At 47.0% G+C, this 20,105-nt stretch overlaps 1 long non-coding RNA gene and 1 other non-coding gene across 2 annotated transcripts; one reads left to right on the top strand and one right to left on the bottom strand.

The window, feature by feature from the left end:
• Window positions 1–4,727: 4,727 nt before the first annotated feature.
• On the bottom strand, window positions 4,728–4,796 carry TRNAG-UCC (transfer RNA glycine (anticodon UCC)). The gene has a single exon. It is a non-coding gene; the product is annotated as a tRNA-Gly (tRNA).
• Window positions 4,797–6,300: 1,504 nt separating this feature from the next.
• On the top strand, window positions 6,301–19,468 carry LOC146338000 (uncharacterized). Its single transcript, XR_014785137.1, has 3 exons — window positions 6,301–6,709; window positions 10,184–10,244; window positions 18,658–19,468. It is a non-coding gene; the product is annotated as an uncharacterized LOC146338000 (long non-coding RNA).
• The last annotated feature ends 637 nt before the right edge of the window (window positions 19,469–20,105 follow it).

Raw genomic sequence — 20,105 nt, 5'->3', positions numbered from 1 at the left:
TGATTTTTTCCAATCTGATGGCCATTCTTGTGTTTTCCAAACTTGCTGGCATATGGCATGCATCACCTTGACAGCATCATCTTGCAAGATTTTAAACAGTTCAGCTGGGATACTGTCATCTCCTGCTTGCCTTATAATTAGCAATGCTTCTTAAGGCCCATTCAACCTCACTCTTCAGGATGTCTGGCTCTAACTCATTGACCACACCATCAAATCTATCCCTGATATTATTATCCTTCCTATACAGATCTTCCGTATGTTCTTGCCACCTTTTCTTGACCTCTTCTGCTTCTGTTAGGTCCTTGCCATCTTGATTTTGATCATACCCTTTTTTGCCTGGAATTTACCTCCAATGTTTCTAATTTTCTGGAAGAGGTCTCTTGTCCTTCCTATTCTATTATCTTCTTCCACTTCCGCGCATTGCTTGTTTAAAAATAATTCCGTATCTCTTCTGGCTAACCTCTGGAATTTTGCATTTAATTGGGCATATCTCCCCCTTTCACTGTTGCCTTTTGCTTTACTTCTTTCTTGGGCTACTTCCAGTGTCTCAGCAGACAGCCATCTTACCTTCTTGGTTTTCTTTTTCTTTGGGACGTTTTTTGTTGCCGCCTCCTGAACAATGTTGCGAACTTCTGTCCATAGTTCTTCCGGGACCCTATCTACTAAATCTAGTCCCTTAAATCTATTCTTCACCTCCACTGCATATTTGTTAGGAATATTAGTGAGCTCATATCTAACTGCTCTGTGGGTCTTCCCTATTCTCTTTAGTCTGATTCTAAATTGTGCAATAAGACGTTTGTGATCTGAACTACAGTCAGCTCCATGTCTTGTTTTTACTGACTGTATAGATGTCCGTCACCTTTGTCTACAAAGGATGTAGTCAATCTGATTTCGGTGTCGACCATCTGGTGAAGTCCATGTATAAAGTCGTCTTTTAGGTTGTTGGAAGAGAGTGTTTGTTATGCACAGTGAGTTGTCTTGACAAAATTCTATCAGCCTATGTCCAACTTCATTTTGTTCTCCCAGACCATGCTTGCCTGTCATTCCAGGTGTCGTTTGACTACCCACCTTAGCATTCCAGTGTCCTGTAATGAAAATAACATATCTTTTTGGCATATTATCCAGTAGGTGCTGCAGATCCTCATAGAACTGATCTACTTCTGCTTCCAAGATCCAAGAGTGCACCCTGGTTATAGCTTAGGATGGGGGTCTGCTTCTCTGTTGTATCTTTGCAAAATAAGACAGCCTTCCTCCAACCTGGTGCTCTCCAGGAGGGTTGGACTACAATTCCCAGAATCTCCCATGCTGGAGGAAGGCTGGGATAAGATATGCCAGGGGTGTGACAATTTGTTTATGGTAAGGATAGACGATTCTGGACTTCTGTCCTTTCCCTCTTGACCTGTTCCTCCATGTTATTGAGGCCAGTGCTGGTTCGAGGTTATGGGGGATGGCCTTGGCAAGAGATGCTTTAGCAGATGCCCTTCTGGTAGTGTCCCCGTTTCTTCCTACTCCGTGCTGCTGTTGCCACTTCTCTCTCTGAGCCAAATAGGTACCCCCTCCTAGAGCAAAAGAGAGAGACAGAGGGAGAAGGCATGCAAAGGTTACTGCTGCTTCTCCTCTCACTGTTTGCTCACTCGAAGAGGGCAGGTGAGCAGGCAGCAACAGGAAGGAGGAGAAGCAGCACAGCCAGGAGACTCTGGGGTTTGCCAGTGGGCCCCCAAATGTGGAGTGGGCCTCGGCAGGTGCCCAATCATGACAGTCTCTGATGTTGGCCCTGCTTTGTCAGGCCCTCTGCTGTGGCATTGCTCCACCAGTGTGCTGGAGCTGACTTCCCTTCTGGAGTCAGCTCTGATTTGCTGCAAATCAAAGAAGAGAAAAAGCAGGAGCTCTGGTCTGTGAATCATGCTGTTCAGCACTAATGCAGTGGCCTCTGTAGATTCAGAAAACACACACCTATGCCCAGTCCTTTGGGGAATAAAATTGGAATGATCTGGTGGCTGGCACAGCTGATGGCCTTGTGGGGAAGAGGGGGCTGGTTTAGTAACACACACATACGCACACACCGCCTTATTTCTGGTTCGTCTCTGTCCTGGGGAAATCCTTACCTATGTCACCTCCCACAACTGGCCAGCTCTAGTTCTGAGAGGCTTCCTGACTTCTATACCCCCTCCCCCGCTTATTAAATTATACATTTCTCTACTCTGCCTGCCAGGCATGAGAAGGTCCACTTCAGGTTTGACTAGAAAGGGAACGGGGAGAAAGAAAGCGATGTTTGCGGGGCCTCCTTTCCATATTAGGCTCCTGATTTAAACCGCATTTCTTTTAATTTGCTGCTTTACTGCTTATCACCCAGGAGAGTAGATGCCAATCTACTTTCTGCCCACTGATTTTAGAGCACATTTGCACCAGCTGGTTTTATGTGAGTGATTTGTAGCTGTAAATACCATGATACACCGCCCACCGTTCCAATTAGCGGCAGCAATTTTACCACTACGTCACTTGTTTGGGTTTTGAAAAATGTCTTGCAAATGACGCATTATCAATCCACCCAGCTTTCTTTGTGCTTAGAGACCTCCCTCCCCTTGACTTTTAAAAAATGTATTCTATATCTAGTTTTGTGCATATCCTCCTATTCAAGAATCCCCAACCAAACAGACACCTTGGGTGTTTCCAGAGAGACCGCTTCTAGCAGTACCAGTCAAAAGGCATGGCACACCTATTCCATCTTTTCCTCCGTAATGGATTTATTCATTCATTCATTCATTCATTTCATTTCTATACTGCCCAATAGCCGAAGCTCTCTGGGCGGTTTCTTTTTCCTGATAAGGAATAAGAACTGGTGGGAAAACATGGGAGGGTTACAAATGGAAGACAACAACATCTGGACTCCAGACACACATACCTGTAAAATTCTGTGTTTGAGGTAAAACGATTGGAGGATAAAAGCCTCGTCTAGAAACACCCCTTGTTCCTTCTCATTCCAGGACAGAGCAGGGCTGTTTCTGAGCGAGCCACAAACCTGGCTATGGCGCCATTGCAAACTTCCTTCCCACCATCCCTTTTGTTGCCTTGCACCACATCCGTTATTAGTGTGTTTTGGGGTGTATGGTTGTTTGTACATGTTCTGGATTTTTATTAAAATAAACAAGCCAACTCAAAGAAGGCCCCAAGGCAATGCTAATAAGGGAAGACAGCCACTTCCCTTATTAGCCACCTCTCCTCGAACTGTTTCTCGTTCATAAGAACTGAAGAAAAGTCCTGCTGGATCAGACCAAAGGCCTATATAGTCCAGCATTTCTGTTCCCATAGTGGTCGACCAGGTCCCTCTTGGGAAGCCCACGAGCAGAACATGAGTGCAATATCACATCCCCATCCATGTTCTCCAGCAATTGGTATAAGGAGGCATATTGCCTCTGATCATATGGTAGCTAATTCCATACAACATGGTCATTATCAAACTTTGTCACTAAGAATTAGCACCTGATTTTGTTTTTTTCCCCTCCTCCCTCACAATCTCTTTTCCCTTTATGTTGTGTCTTTTAGATTGTTGATCTTTATAAGCCACTCTGGAAGCCTTTTTTGTGGCTAAAGAGCAGGGTCAAAACCTTTCAAATAAATACTGCAAACACACAAAGCGGAGCAGGGATAACAAGAGACAAATGAAACCAAAACGAGCTATGGATTGCAATAGAGGGCCCCTGGTAAGAATCTTTGGAGAGTATCTTCTCTCCCCTGTTGTTAGAGACATTGGGCTGTAGGTGGCAGCATGCACTTCGCTAACCAGAGAAACAGCAGCAGCACAGCAGCCCAGAAGGGGAAGAAAGAACTGCAGCATTTGTACAGATAAGGCTGCAGTCCTGTACATGCTTACTTAAAAGGAAACACCGTTCAACATAATGAGACATGCATAGTGTTGCACCAGGGCTAGCCCCCTGCCATGGAGCAGAGTGAAACAATCCAGGCAGGCACTGGCTGTGCTGGCTGAGGATGATGGGTGTTGTAGTCCAAGAATTTTGGAAGGTGGCGGGTTGACCAAGGGCAAATGCCTTAGGGCATTTGCACATATAACGCTAAGGGTCGTCACTCGTTCTACTTAAAGAGAGCAAGTGAACAGGCAGCAACAGCAAGGAGGGGTTTGGAGGGGAGGCTGCTGGGCTGTGGCCCTTTGCAAACGCTCTTGGCTGGCACCAGCCTCTGGGATCCTTGGGCAGCTGCCAGGGCCTTAGTACACTGGCAGGGTCCACACTTGATGCCTACCCTGGAGCCCCCTTTAATTTTTGTGGGTCTTGGTTTTTTTGCAGGGGTTAAAACTAGCCATGCTTTTCATTTCCCACAATGCTCCTGACCTAGCATCACCCTTGGGGATTGTGGGAAATGAAAAGGGTGGCTACAGCAAGCCTCCCAGTGCTGCTCAAACTGCTGCCACAGCCAGGTTTAACCCGCCAGGTCTCACTGGTGGAGGAGGGGGTCACCGAAGGACCTTTTACCCGCCAGGACCCCTCAAACGTGGAGTCAGCCCTGCAAATGGCCCTGAGTGATGACCACCTGATGCCAGCCCTGACTTCTCTGGAGGCTTTTTCTCCAACATCAAGAGCTTTCCAAGTGGAACATAGGAAGCTACCTTTATACTGAGTCAGAGCCTTGGTCCATCTAGCCCAGTACTGTCAACACTGACTGGCAGCAATGGCTCTCCAGGGTTTCAGGCAAGATTCTTTCCTAGCTCTGCCTAGAGATGCTGGGCATTGAACCCAGGACCTTCTGCATGGAAAGCAGGCGCTCTACCACTGAGCTACAGTGCAGGAAGTTGTTGCTGTTGATGTCAGCATGAGCCTCTGAAGGTTTACTCAGAAGGTACGTCCTGGTGGCTTGGATCCAAAGATCCATGAATGGAGTTCCACTCAGGGAACCCATGTACTCGTGGAAAGGGGTGAGGTAATGTCTGCTGATTCCCCCTGCAGCCCCTTGGAACTCCCTGAAAAATCACCTCCCCTGCTCCTGCTGTTATGAGCAGAAGGCTCTGCTGCATTGCACCCCCTTCTGCAAATGGAAGAGCGTCTTCCATATGCTGAACTGCTGCGCAGGATCCAGCCCAGTGATTTTGGTGGGAACTACTCCCTAATTACTAAGTGCTTCAGACTGCAACTTCAAACCTGCAATCTCCAAATGCCATTCCAAGTGATACAGCCCTCATGACAACACTGTACCCCATGCCTCCACAAATATCTGAATCACCTCCAAATATCTTTTGGAAGTGCTTTAGGGGTTGCCATTTTACAACAAATGGGTTTACAGATGAGTCGCAGATCCCTAAAAGAGCAACCAGGATATGCAAAGTGTTTTAAATTAAATACTGTCACTGCAACATGCACTGGATTTTTGGGAAACATATATTTGCAAACCCAAAAGAAACACAGTGAAAATCAAATACATTGTTTTTCTTTTTTCAAAAATCATTTAAAAATCCATGTACATAAAGCCTGAGAAAAACAGTAAACAAATATAAGGTACACTAAACCGATCTAGATTTCAGTTGCAACACAGCGCCTTTCTGAAAAATGCCAATCGCAGCTCAGTTTAAAATAGGTATTGGGTTATTTTACTTACAGGGTGACCCTCTATGTGCTCCCACTGTGTCCAGAGGGGGTTATTCCCAGTTAAGTATTCATGGGATTGCAGCCATATCTGATATTACTGAGTAGCTTATATTCATTATATAACTTCCTCCAAGTATCACCTTAACTCTGCTCTTTCACCTGCTTTGAGGAAACATCTGTACTTGCTCCTTATTAAAGAGACCCCCAGTTTCCCCACAAACAGATGTTGCAAGCACGCCATCTGTTGGGAAGCCTGGGTTCTGCAGGTGCTGCCTCTGTGGGAGTTTCTCTCTGCCCTTCCAGGAAGCAGCAGACAGCCTCCGGTACTTGCTTTGGCATGGTCAGCCATTCACTGCACTTAATTAGACGACAAAGGATTTGGCTGCTGGGTGGCCCAGCTTGGAGAGCAAGCTGAGCTCATCACGCAGGATGTGCCCCAGGTCCCCGCAAGCTGAGCTCAGGACTCTGCATCCCCCAACGGTCTAGCCATCAACATCCGTATCGCCTGATCCCAGGCCACTGCTACCCTGCCTGTGTGTTCGGCTGATGTGTTCCCATCCTGGGGCGTTTTGCCTTGGGCCCAGCTGGTTCGAAAGGGATAAGAGAACCAGAGAGAGTTTCTTGGTAATTGCCATTGGACCTTGGACATGCGTATCCCCAGAAACACTCTCTAGCCTAGCAAGAAGAAGCTGCTTATCAGCCCAGCCCAGCTGCCTCTGGGGCTGGAAGGGAGGATCCTCCCTTTGCATCTTCCTGCATTTGCATGACCTCTGCAACTCTGGGCAGCAGAACAAGAGGCGAGGGAGCTTGACATCAGCTCCTCTTGCCTTGCTGGGAGTTGTTCGAAGTGTGGAGCTGTTTGCCACACGTCCAAGTCTTCTTGGCTCAGGAGTGGGCCCTCTGTCTCCCCCAACGTGGTTCCGAAGAAAGGAGAGGATTGGACTGTCACAACGACTGAGTGGAAGCTGAAAAAGCTGAACATAACACAGTGAGAAGGGAAACAGGCTGGAACGAGAACTAAATTGTGCTGCAAAGCCATGCCGACAAAGACTGACGATTTAAATCGAAGCGCAATTGACTGCAATGGGACAAAGTGGGATTTTCATGCAAAGATTGTGAGCTCCAGATTTATTTATTTATTTATTATTTAATTTATTAATCGCCCATCTGGCTGGTCACCCAGCCACTCTGGGCGATGTACAACATACAATAAAACAATAAAATTCTACAATAAAAACATTTTCTGAAATACCCTAACCCACCCCAAATGCCTGCCTGAACAGCCACGTTTTTAATGCACGATGGAAGCTCATTAAAGAGGGAGCATGATGGAGTTCCCTAGGGAGGGAGTTCCACAGAGTGGGGGCCACTACAGAAAAGGCCCTCTCCCTCGTCCCCACCGGTCTAGCTGTCCTGGCTGATGGGACAGAGAGAAGGCCATCCGAGGCTGATCTTGTTAAGCGGCCTGTCTGGTGCTGCTGGAGGCGCTCCTTAAGATAGGCTGGGCCGGAACCATATAGGGTTTTAAAGGTCAAAACCAACACCTTGAATTTGGCCCAGAAAACAACTGGTAACCAGTGCAACTCCTTCAGCACTGGAGTGATGTGATCTCGCCAGCGGCTGCCTTTAATCAGGCGAGCCGCCGCATTCTGTACCAGCTGCAGCTTCCGAACCGTCTTCAAGGGTAACCCCATGTAGAGCGCATTACAGTAGTCTAAACGAGAGGAGACCAGGGCATGTACTACCGATGGGAGCAGATGGTCGGGAAGGAAGGGGTGCAGCCGCTGTATCAGATGGAGTTGATACAGCGCTGTCCGGCTCACAGCTGACACCTGAGCCTCCATGGACAGCTGGGAGTCCAAAATGACCCCCAGGCTGCGGACCTGGTCTTTCAAGGGTAGCCATACCCCATTCAACACCAGGTCAACATCCCCCAGCCTCCTCTTGTCTCCCACCAAAAGTACCTCGGTCTTGTCAGGGTTCAGCTTTAGCCTATTCCTCCCCATCCAGCCACTCACTGTCTCCAGACGTTTGGACAGGGATTCTACGGCCAACCTTGGTGAAGATTTGAACAAGAGGTAGAGCTGCGTGTCATCCGCATATTGATGACGCCGCACCCCAAACCTCCTGATGATAGCCCCCAGCGGCTTCACATAGATGTTAAATAGCATCGGGGAGAGGATGGAACCCTGTGGCACCCCACAAGTGAGTGGCCACGGGTCCGAAACCTCCTCTCCCAGTGCTACCCTCTGGTACCTGCCGGAGAGGAAGGACCGGAACCACCGCAATACGGTGTCCCCAATGCCCAACCCCTCCAGGCGGTCCAGGAGGATACCGTGGTCAACGGTATCGAAAGCCGCTGAGAGGTCGAGGAGAACAAGGAAGGAGCATTCACCCCTATCCAGAGCCCTCCTCATATCATCTACCAAGGCGACCAAGGCCGTTTCTGTCCCATGCCCAAGCCTGAAGCCCGACTGAAATGGGTCTAGATAATCACTTTCTTCCAAGTCTGCCTTCAACTGCATCGCCACCACCCGCTCAATCACCCTGCCCAAAAATGGCAGATTTGAGACTGGGCAAAAGTTGTTCAAAACTTGAGGATGCAAGGAGGGCTTCTTTACGAGCGGTCTTATCACTGCCTCCTTGAGGGCTGATGGCATCACTCCCTCCTCAAGGGAGGTGTTCACCACCACCCTGATCCCCTCACTCAGTCTCTCTCTGCAGCCCATAATGAGCCACGATGGGCAAGGATCAAGTAAGCAGGTGGTCGGCCTTACAGATGAAAGCACCTTGTCCACTTCATCAAGAGGAAGAAGCTGGAATCGATCCCACAAAACCGGTTTGCCACAGGCCGCCTCTTGCTCACTAACTGTATCCACAGCATGCGGAGTAACACTCCTAATCTGATCAATTTTATCTGCAAAGTGCCTTGCCAAGGCCTCACAGGAGGCCTTAGAATGCTCCAGTGGTTCCGGAGCCACAGGACCGACCAGGCACCGGACCACTTGGAACAGCCTCCTGGGACAGCACTCTGCAGACGCAATGGAGGAAGCATAATATTCCTTTTTTGCTGCCTTCACCGCCATGTGATAGGCTGAAGATACAGCTCTAGCCCATGTCTGATCATCTTCGGAGTGAGACTTCTGCCACCGGCACTCTAGCCATCTCACCTCCTGTTTCAGAGCTCATAACCACAGATTGAACCATGGTGCAGTCCGAGCCCTGTTCAGGGGAGAGGGCGTTTCGGAGCCACCCGATCTAATGCCCCAGTGATTGCGGCATTCCAGCCACCCACCAGGGTCTCGACCGAGTGGCCGCTGGTGTGCTCCAGAGAATCCCCAAGCGCATTCAGGAATCCATTCGGATCCATAAGACGCCTGGGGCGGACCATTTTAATGGGTCCTCCACCCCTGCGGAGGGGTTGTGGAACCGAGAAGTCCAACGTCACCAGATAGTGATCTGACCATGACAAGGGGGTGGTGGATATACCCCCAACTTCCAGATCACTCCCCGCTTCTCCAGAAACAAACACAAGGTCTCGTGCATGACCGGCTACATGGGTGGGCCCAGTTAGAATATGGTGCAGCTCCCAGGAGGCCATGGTCTCCATGAAGTCCCAAGGTGAAATATAAAACCAATTAACAGCTGTGATCAGCCCCATTGAACACAGTTGGATTTACTTCTGAGGAAACCAGCATAGGCTTGTGCTCAGGGCCAGCCCAAATGATTGGGTTGCTTGGGTGGAGGACAACAGGGTGAGGGTGTGTGTCCCCCCCCCCCCCGCTTATTCCATTTACAGAAGCCAACCGGACTCATAGTTTATTTTTTCTTATTTGTTACATTTATATCCCAACTTTCCTCCAAGGACCCCAAAGCGGCAAATATGATCCCCCCTGCACTTTATTCTCACACCAACCCTGTGAAGTAGGTTAGGCTGAGAGTGAGTGACTGGCCCAAAGTCACCCAGGGAGCTTCATGGCTGAGTGGGGACTAGAACTTGGATCTCCCAAGTCCCAGGCCAACACTCTCGCCACTACACCAGCTCTCATAGTTCAATCTTACTTCCAACACTGGCAATGGGACCCCATCCTACATTGTACCTGAAGGCAGCAGGGTAACTTAGGGGGTGCAGGGCCAGCCGCGTGATAGGCACAGCTCTGTACACGAACACCTGAACACCACTCTCTTCCTCCACCCCAGGATCTGCCCCCTGAGGTGTCTGCCTCACTTGCCCTAATGGTAGGGCAAGTCCTGTGCACTGCACAATAATGTACAGATGCATTTAAACTGAATAATAAAGTATATCCCTTGCATGCAACATATTAGACAGAATGGACCATAAAGTGGTTTATATTTTGACCAACTCAACAGAGTCCTTCACAAATGCCCCGTTTAAAATATGAGCTTCTTAAGCTGCATTAACAAAAGCATAGTGTCCAGATCATGAAAAGTAATAGTTCCTCTTATTCTGCACATCAGGCCACATCTGGAGCACTGTGTCCAGATCACGGCACCACATTTTAAAAAGGACATTTTTGTTATTATTACTTTTATTATTACATTAAAAAAAAACCTTTTTTCCTTTGCAGGGAGCCCAAGGTGGCTGACGTGGTCCTCCTCTCCAATTTATCCTCACAACAAGCCTGTGAGGTAGGTTAGGCTGAGAGTCAGCAACTGGCCCAAAGTCACCCAGTGAGCTTCATGGCCATGCTGGGACTAGAATCTGGATCTCCCAAGTCCCAGTACAACACTCTAATCACTACATCACACTTGCTGTCATTGACAGTCGGGAGCGTGTCCATGGGCGGGTGACCAGGTGTCTAAAAACCAAGTCCTGTGAAGAACAGTTGAAGGTGCTGGTTATGTTTATCCTGGAGAAGAGAAATTTAAGGGGAGACATGATAACTGTCTTCAGATATCCGAAGGGCTGTCGCTCTAGATTGCAGGACTAGAACCAATGGGTGGAAATGGCAAGAAAACAGATTTCAGCTGAAGTTCCTTTTTCTTTTTTCTTTTGATCTCTTAATTAAAATAAATAAATAAAATTGCAAACAAAAAACAAACAAAAGCGCAAAAGAAATACATATGTCAAGTTCAATACATTACAAATATAAAGTGAAAATATAATCTAAACTAAGAATAGAGATCTAATAACTAATATATCGTGATGCATAGTATACAATAAGTGAAGAAAAAAAATCTGGAAATGCAGTCTCACCAAGCAAACAGCTCAATGAAACTAGATCAAATTACTTGAAACTAGATCAAGTCCTCTTCTTTACCACTCGGTTGAAAAGAATCAGTTCAAATATTGGCCAAGAACACATATCACCTATCCAGTGTCGCAAGCTAGGACTGGATTTGTCTCTCCAGTGCTGTATCATAATCTTCACTACTTCCCATGCTTGATGAATCCAAAACTCTTGAGAGAGGGATAAAATCCATATGCTAGGGATATCTAACCTTAGCGAGCATAAGCATCTATAACAAGTAGCGATCATTGTCATGTCATGTTAACAATCTTGTGCATTTAAAACCAAAAATGACATAATGATAGGACATGTCCAGGTTGTATGAGTAATTCCAACATCTGAATTACAATCTCCAGTAACTGAGGATCCATAACCAGCTGTTATTAAACATTCTCTGAGGATGTTTAAATAAATAAGAGTTTACATTTGTATTAGACTCATTTTAAGATCGAAAGAATCTCATGTCACTGTTTTCAAAAGAACTGGCCATTGATTTAAAACAAGGCAGGGAACTGACTGTGTGACCCTCCAGATGTTGTTGGACTGCAAAATGGAAGAGGGCCACAGGGCAGTGATAGAGCACCTGCGTTGCATGGAGAAGATCTCAGGTTCGATCCCCAGCATCTCCAGGTAGGGCTGGAAAAACTCTAGCCTGAAACCCTGGGGAGTCACTGCCAGTCAGTGTTGACAATACTGGGCCAAGGTTCTGACTCAGTGTAAGGCAGGTTCGTATGTTCCTGATGCCCATCGTCCCTCACCATTGGCTATGCTGGCTAGGACTGATGGGAGTTGCAGTCCACCAATGTCTAGAGGGCCACACACTCCCCACCCATGATTTAAAAGAATAGGATGTTCAAGGTCATTATTCCAAAGGCCTTGAAGAATAATAGCTGAGTGCCATTTTTCTTGGTAGAAAGGCAGGGCACAGATCAATCAATCACACAATCAAACAAACAATATCAATTTTATCTGCCTCTGAGTTTCTGATAAAGGTAAGTTACATTAGAAGAAACTTCCTACAATAAGAGCTGTTTGATAGTGGTAGTTAAATACCCTTTCTGGAGGTATTCAAGCAAAGATGGATGGGGAACCATCTCCGGGTTTCAGTCAGAACTCTAAAGGACCTATACAAGGTGTGGAAGCTATCCAAGGTGACTGGTTCTGACTGAAACCCAGAGTGGATTCACTGCCCCACTGACATTGGAGCCACCAGCCTCCACTGGATGGCCATCTGTCAGAGATGCTGTAGTTGCATCCTGCATAGCTGATCCTGCATTGAGCAGGGGGTTGGACTAGATGACCTCTAAGTTCCCTTCCAGTTCAAACATTCTATGATCCTGATTTTCCTACCCAGAATCGCTGCCCAAGACCTCCCCCAGCTGCCATTACATTGCTGAAGGTTCTACTCTCCCTTCTGTTTGCTGTGTCTATTTACTCAGGAATAGCCTGCTCTTCACTGATTTAAAAGACGAGATGGTTATCCTTGTGGTCAAAAATATCCTAGAAAAAGAGAATTTGCATACGTTGTCAAGAAATCCCAATACACTTCTGCAGTTGCAGTGCATGAAATGGCTGGCTGAGCTCATCATGAGGGCTTAGCATCCATGCGCTTGCATATGCACGCATGCGCATGACAAAATGCATTAAACTCGGCCTGCCCCCTCCTCAGAGATTTAACTTTCTAGAGGTCTTGGGGAGGGAGCTGAATGCTAAAGAATTATAATGCTAGCCACTCATGCTAACAAAGGCACCCCCAAAGGCAAAAATGGGGACACCTACCAAGACAGCAGGACTGCCCCTAGTTAAGGGACAGGTACAATGTGCAGAATTTCTGTAGTGTAAAATCTGCACATGCTCTTTTCAATCTCCTCCAAGCATTTTGGTGCCTTCTCTTTGGCCACTTTCTTTTTTCTGCTCTGTCTATTTTGAGATCAACAGGCTTAACATCTAAGGACAGCATTCCAGGTAAGGGCAACCCATGTCTTTATTTAGAAAGGATGGCCTTATTTAGAGCTCTAATCTTTGTCAGCGAATAAGCAGAAACCTTCCAAGAGTGTTGTGTCTGTTCAGCTCAATATGCTTCTCAGCCGACCTGTTGTCTCTCCATTCTTAATCCAAACTAGGAGGCAAAAAATACAGTTAATTAGGGGGTGGAATTCAGGAGTGGTGCAGGGCTCAGTGGCTCAGTTTTTTCCAGCTAGTCTTCTAAACGCAAGACATTAAATCCTTTATTCCTTGATAATATGCTACATATATGCATGTTATATATGCATGGTGGTGACCTGACATGTAGACTGTGGATGAGATTGTGTGCTTGAGCTATTGGTTATGCAGATATCCGTTTTGATCTTGTGGAACATTGAACTAGTCTGGATTATGGTAGACTGAATAGTGGTGGTCTCATCAACTGTGTGGGGCCTATACCTTCTTCTTGAGTTAAACTTCCACCCCTGCTTTCAATCCAGGACTTCCCACATTTTATCACCATCTTTGCTACCTAAGAAGTGATATGCAGCCTGTGTAGCTTCAGGGCCAGAGCTCCAGGTTTGTGGGGGACCTTGGAGAAGTGCCCTCAGGTGGGCCCCCTCCTATGCTGGTGGGCTTCAGTGAGCTTACCTGGTGGCAGGTAGCAGTGGCAGCGCTCTGATCAGTGCTGGTGGACCGCTGGGCCTAGGAGGTGCCGTTTTAACTTCCCAGAATGCTCTTGATTACCATCGCACTGAGGTACACGCTGATCAGAGCTTGGCCTGAGGTGGAGTCAACAATGGCAACCCCCATCCCCACCCTGCAAAAAGCCAGCCCAATGCTTTTTGGCACCTGAGGCAGAAATCCCACACACCTCTTTCCCCCTCCCAGGCAGCACAAATACAAGAATAATAAATTAACTAATGAACCATGTGCAGCGCTGCCATGACGACACCCAAAATCAGCTGCCTGAGGCAGCTGCCTCAGTCTGCCAGATGGTAGGGCTGGCCCTGCTGCTTGGCACACTCAGCAAGTCTCACTTAGGCTAGTCACTGTTGCATGGCCAAAAAAGAGGGCAAAAGAGGGCCCATCTTTGCATAACATTTGCATATGCTGATTTATAGGTATAGATGCAGATTTAGAGATAATGATTAGAATTAAAATAGAAAGACAGTCCATCTCACCCTAGTGTGGAAGGCTGTGACTAGGGTGCAATCCAACATAAACTCTAGGTAGAGTAACCTATTGAAATAAATAGGTCTACACATTGCAACTGGTCTACTCTAAGTAGAACTTAAGTTGGATTTTACCTTATGTGACCTGCATGCCTGCAGCTCAGTCAGCTTCAAGGACCAGCTCTTCCTTCTGATCGTTGTTTATCTTGATACTGGATTTGGACTGGGCTTCCCTTCAAATAGAGGGCAGTCCTCTCACAGACCTTCAAATAGAGGACTGTCCTCTGTAAAAGGGGGCATGTGGCCACCCTAGGTGAGGCTCCAATCATGGACTTGGGGTAGGGGTATAGGAAACAGCACCATGCCAGGTCAGACTATTTTCCCCTTTAGGCTAGTATTGCCTACTCTGACTGGCAACAGCTCTCCAAAGTTTCAGGCAGAGAAGAGTCCTTCTCATCTCATCACCGGTACCTGATCCTTTAAAACACACACACCTGCAGGTGCCGGTGCCTGACATGTGCAAAGCATGTGCTCTTCCACTGCATGTGCAAAACGGGCGTATGCAGCTCTAGCACCGAACTTTGATCCCTTCTGCAATGCTTATTTCATAGGATGGTGTGAATAAACAGTGGTGCCACTAGGGTCAGGCCTTGGGGCTGACATCCAGAGCACCACAGTCTAGAGGGGGCCCAAATGACCAACCAGAGAGTGGTAAGTGATGGGGGCAGCAACAAAGAGACCTTGCTTCAGCACCTGGGTTGGCATGGACATACCAGGGCCCACCTCAGCTGGCACTGCTTACCACAGTACCCTTCCTTCCTTATTTTCAAAAAACATTTTATAGTCAGGGGCAGCGTACATGGCTACAGGTGCTCATGTCATTATTTTCACTTTAAAAATAGATTATCCTTTTCTTTTACAACAGAACAGTGCTTATTTCTTTAGCATCAGGGCAGCAGAAGATAATGTTGTTTTACATCAGAACATCAGAAGAGCCCTGCTGGATCAGACCAAGGGTCCGTCTAGTCCGGCATTCTGTTCACACAGTGGCCAACCAGCTGCCCACCAGAAACCCACAAGCAGGACATGAGCGCAACAGCACCCTCCCGCCCATGTTCCCCAGCAAATGGTGCAGTTATGATGATCCTGTGATTTAACTGCGTTTAACATGCAACACTGCCCATACACAGAGTATTTTGTGTATTAAAAACATAGTTTATTTGTTTTTATTTATTTGTAATATTTCTATACCGCTCCACATCAGAAGTTGGCAAACAGGTTTTTGTTTTGTGTTGTTGCTCGAATGTGTCAGGAATGTAGATACTGTTGTAAAGCATGGAATTGGGGAAGGGGGGAGGAAAGAAGACAAGTAATATACAGGGTTATCTAAAGGGAAGGGCGCATAAGACCATTAAATCCTCAGTTTAAAATTACCTAGTTGCCCCACTGTGCATAACCCCTCAGTCCATGCCTCTCTTCTGAAATTCCCTGCAGAAAGATGGCACTGCAGCCCGATGGCCGTCAGGTAGATTATGTTGCTCCAGCTCAAACTGGGCGCTATCCCACTGCTGGCCTGTTGATCTGCAACCTGAGTATGTGGCGCATGTACACACTCTATCACTCATTCACATACCCACACGCCGCTGCTATTCTGTTTGTTCCCCCTGAGTTTGTTTTTTGAAAAGCCTTTCCTGTGCCCTGTCAGCACAGCTCCTGGCTGGAGAGCAGTGACTCAGCTGGTTGGAGAATACTTGCCTGAAGCTGATAAGCCCAGAGACTGCACCAGTAAGCACAACAGGGCCAGCTTTGCTTTCGCATTGTACGTGCAGGCCATGCCCCGGGGCTGCTTAAAGAGAATACATGGGAGAGGAATCAATTTGCCTTTGCCCAAGAGAGCGGAGGTAAATTCCTATTATCGTCATCATCGTCATCAATTTATTCACCACTTGACTATACCTGAAAAGCCATCTCAAAGCAGTTTACAGCATAAACGTATAAAATACGCAATGTCCATGGCCAAAATGTTTAAAAACAGAAGACCCAACATCTCAGTGAAAAATGTAAAAACCAACCAACTAACCTTTCTCAATTAAAACCTTGAAAATCAGAGAACTGAAAATCAACAAACTGGGCGGCACAATCAGTCAGGGAAGGCCGGGGTGCAAACACAGGTCTTCAGCTGACGCCTAAAGCATCCCACAGTTTGCGCCTCCCACATACCAAGTCATGCAGGACAAGTCATGATGCAGACGCTGGTGGTTCCTCCAGATGGGGGGGGGCGCAGCTCAGTGGTGCGCATGCCCCTGGCATCTCCAGTTCGAAAGGATCAGAGCTTCTGCCAAAGTAGACGAACCTGGACTAGACAGACAACTGGCCTGACCCGGTAGAAGGCAGCCTCCGATGTTAACTGAGATCGCCTAGATTAGATCTGCAGCACTGCAGATGTCTGTTCTGTGTTGGGGTGGTGGATGTTTGCTGGACTGAGGGGTACGCTCCCACCTGTAGAAAGGCCCTTCAGGTTTTCAGATAGGTGCCCTTCCCAGCCCTACCTGGGGATTGAAGCTGGGATCTTCTGCATGCAAAGCCTGCGTTCTGCCACTGAACTCGTGTCTGGGTAGACCCATAGGGGATTGCATTGCATGGCTTCAAATCCTATGCGCCCTTACTTGTGATTATGCTCCATTAAACACGCTCGAACACTGACTTACAAATAGACACGCATGGGATCGCATTGTACAAATACCCATGATCCTATGGCGTTGCCTCACCCCAAAGGTCCCTCAGTCAATGTCTCAGGCAGAGGGACCACCAACTTAGCGGCGGAGTGCACACTTTGTATGCAGAAGGGCTGCAATCCCCCCACCCCCAAGCCTCTCTCCAGCCACTTTTCTTGCCTGGCGCCTACATGGTGCTCTTTCCGGTGATGACCTTTGTATTTTCCCAGGCATTTTAGCTTAGTTTTTTTTGTTTTAGCTCTGTTGTTTTAAATTTGTGATTGTATTCGAAATCTCTACATCGCTGCTAGGTTTTGTTCTGGTGTTTATTTCATTTTATATTGTAGTCTTGTACTTCATATTTTTATCGTACTTCTTCTCCTGTATGTTATGGTTTTAATTGAACTGGCCAGACAGCTTTGGCTACTGGGAGGTATAGAAATAAATAAATAAAATTTATCCCATGTGAGCTCACTTCCACTGCTAAAGCCTAAATGTGGGAAATAGGACTGTAGAGCTTAGGGTGGCAGGCCGGGGGAAGAGCTCAGAATCCCCTACTTCCATGTTTCTTTGGCCCTTTAAATTGGGCCTCCCAGACCTCTGCTTCAGGCTGTTTAGGGAGAGACCTCAGCTCAGTTAGTAGAACACTTGCTCTGAATGTAGAAGGTGATAAATGCCAAGTTCTGCACCTAGGGATAAATGCCAAGTTCTGCACCTAGGAAAAAGAAACCAAATGCACAGTTACAAGATGGGGGATATGTGGCTCAACAACACTACAAGGGAGAAAGATCTTGGAATTGTTGTCGATCACAAGCTGAATATGAGCCAACAATGTGATGTGGCTGCAAAAAAGGCAAATACTATTTTGGGCTGCATTAATAGAAGCATAGCTTCCAAATCCTGGGAAGTACAAGTTCCCCTCTACTCAGCACTGGTTAGGCCTCATCTGGAGTACTGTGTCCAGTTCTGGGCAACACACTTTAAGAAGGATGCAGACAAACTGTAGAGGGTTCAGAGGGGGGCAACAAAGATGATCAGGGCACTGGAAACAAAGCCCTATGAAGAGAGACTGAAAGAACTGAGCATGTTTAGCCTTGAGAAAAGAAGACTGAGGGGAGATAGGATAGCACTCTTCAAGTACTTGAAAGGTTGTCACAGAGAAGAAGGCCAGGATCTCGTCTTGATCATCCCAGAGTGCAGGACACGGAATAATGGGCTCAAGTTACAGGAAGCCAGATTCTGGCTGAACATCAGGAAAAACTTCCTGACTGTTAGAGCAATACGGCAATGGAACCAATTACCTAGGGAGGTGGTGGGCTCTCCCACACTGGAGGCATTCAAGACGAGGCTGGACAGCCATCTGTCAGGGATGCTCTGACTTGGATTCCTGCATTGAGCAGGGGGTTGGACTCGATGGCCTTGTAGGCCCCTTCCAACCCTACTATTCTATGATTCTATGACAGGTCTCAGTGGCCAGAGCCAGGGGAGGCTGGTGGCTCTGATTTCAGTGGCGTTGTGAATCCATTCTGGGTTTTAGTCAGAACCAGCCAGAACTCTAAAGGGTCTATCCAAGGTGCTGAAACCTATCCCCCAAATAGGTCAAGCACCTAGGATAGCTCCTTTTAGAATCCTGGCTGGTTCTGACTGAAACCCAGAGTGGATTTACAGCCCCTCTGAAATTGGAGCCACCGGCCTCTACTGGCCAGAGCACCAGGTAGGTTCCATGTCCAGCATCTCCAGGTGGGGCTGAAAAAGACCCCTCCCTGAAACCCTGGAGCCCTGCTGCCAGTTGGTGCATGTAATAATGGAGTAGATGCATAAGCCTGGTGTTCTTGCTGTTCAGGTTTGAATGTAATGTGGAACTACAGACACTTTCCCTGGGGAAAACCATTTGAAGCAATAATGGATTTCATCACATACTCTGCATTGCTTGATTGGTCTCTTGTTTGTCCTACAGAACAAGAACCACAGGGAGTGATGCAAGACCTTATGTTGCTCTAATGAATCCCCAAGCTACTGGATGTGAGCTGTTGAGTTACACCAAATTCCTCTTTAACTGCTGGTGTTCCAAGCAAAAGTTTAATTTTTTAAAGAAAGCATTCAGAAGGGTAATTTTTAATTTTATAATATTGACATTATCAGCTTTTAAATCTATTTTCTGTATATAACATATATGCAAAAGAGCTAAGCAAAGTGTAAAAATGCAACCACAGAGTCAATCACACGGCAAAGGAAAAGAAGCAGCAGAGGCAACAGAAAACAACAGAAACAACAGACAATGAAACACTCAAAGAAAATGTGGCATGTTTCAGACACCTCCTGAAAACACCCTTGTTCACCCAGGCTTTCCCTGGGCTGTAATTAAATTAATCCCGCTGCTCCAACTTACACCTCCTTGTACTGCTTTTATTGTCATCAGAAGTGTTTTTAATCTTGTGTTTTTAATCTTGTGTTTTTAATCTTGTGTTTAATATTTATATGTGAACTGCTTTGGGATATTATATTTAGCAGTATATAAATATCACAAATAAATAAATGAATACATACATACATAAAGCTTGCTTGAATTAAAAACAACAACCCATCTTTACTGCCCCAAGAGATTGGAAACAGACAGGGAGCCTACTGGATTTCACTGGAGAGAGTGTTTCACAGCTACAGAACCACGAGTAAGAAGGCCCTGTCTCTGGTACCAGTGAATGGTATTTTCAGTGCTGATTGGTCAGAAAGCAGCGCCTGGAAAGAAGATTGTAAATTTCATACAGGTTCATATGGGCCAAGGACGGTGCTTAAAATGAAAACACTGTTCACCTAATCATAGAATCATAGAATCATAGAATAGTAGGGTTGGAAGGGGCCTACAAGGCCATCGAGTCCAACCCCCTGCTCAATGCAGGAATCCAAGTCAGAGCATCCCTGACAAATGGCTGTCCAGCCTCGTCTTGAAGGCCTCCAGTGTGGGAGAGCCCACCACCTCCCCAGGTAATTGGTTCCATTGCCGTATTGCTCTGACACTCAGGAAGTTTTTCCTGATGTTCAGTCGGAATCTGGCTTCCTGTAACTTGAGCCCATTATTCCGTGTCCTGCACTCTGGGATGATCAAGACGAGATCCTGGCCTTCTTCTCTGTGACAACCTTTCAAGTACTTGAAGAGTGCTATCATATCTCCCCTCAGTCTTCTCTTCTCAAGGCTAATCATGCCCAGTTCTTTCAGTCTCTCTTCATAGGGCTTTGTTTCCAGTCCCCTGATCATCTTTGTTGCCCTCCTTTGAACCCTCTCCAGCTTGTCTGCATCCTTCTTCAAGTGTGGTGCCCAGAACTGGACACAGTACTCCAGATGAGGCCTAACCAGTGCTGAGTAGAGGGGAACTAGTACTTCCCGGGATTTGGAAGCGATGCTTCTAT

Source organism: Heloderma suspectum, chromosome 10 (assembly GCF_057233095.1).
Source record: "Heloderma suspectum isolate Gila_16-S chromosome 10, 16-S_ref, whole genome shotgun sequence".
Lineage (NCBI taxonomy): Eukaryota > Metazoa > Chordata > Lepidosauria > Squamata > Helodermatidae > Heloderma > Heloderma suspectum.
This window is presented reverse-complemented; position numbering and strand designations above follow the sequence as displayed.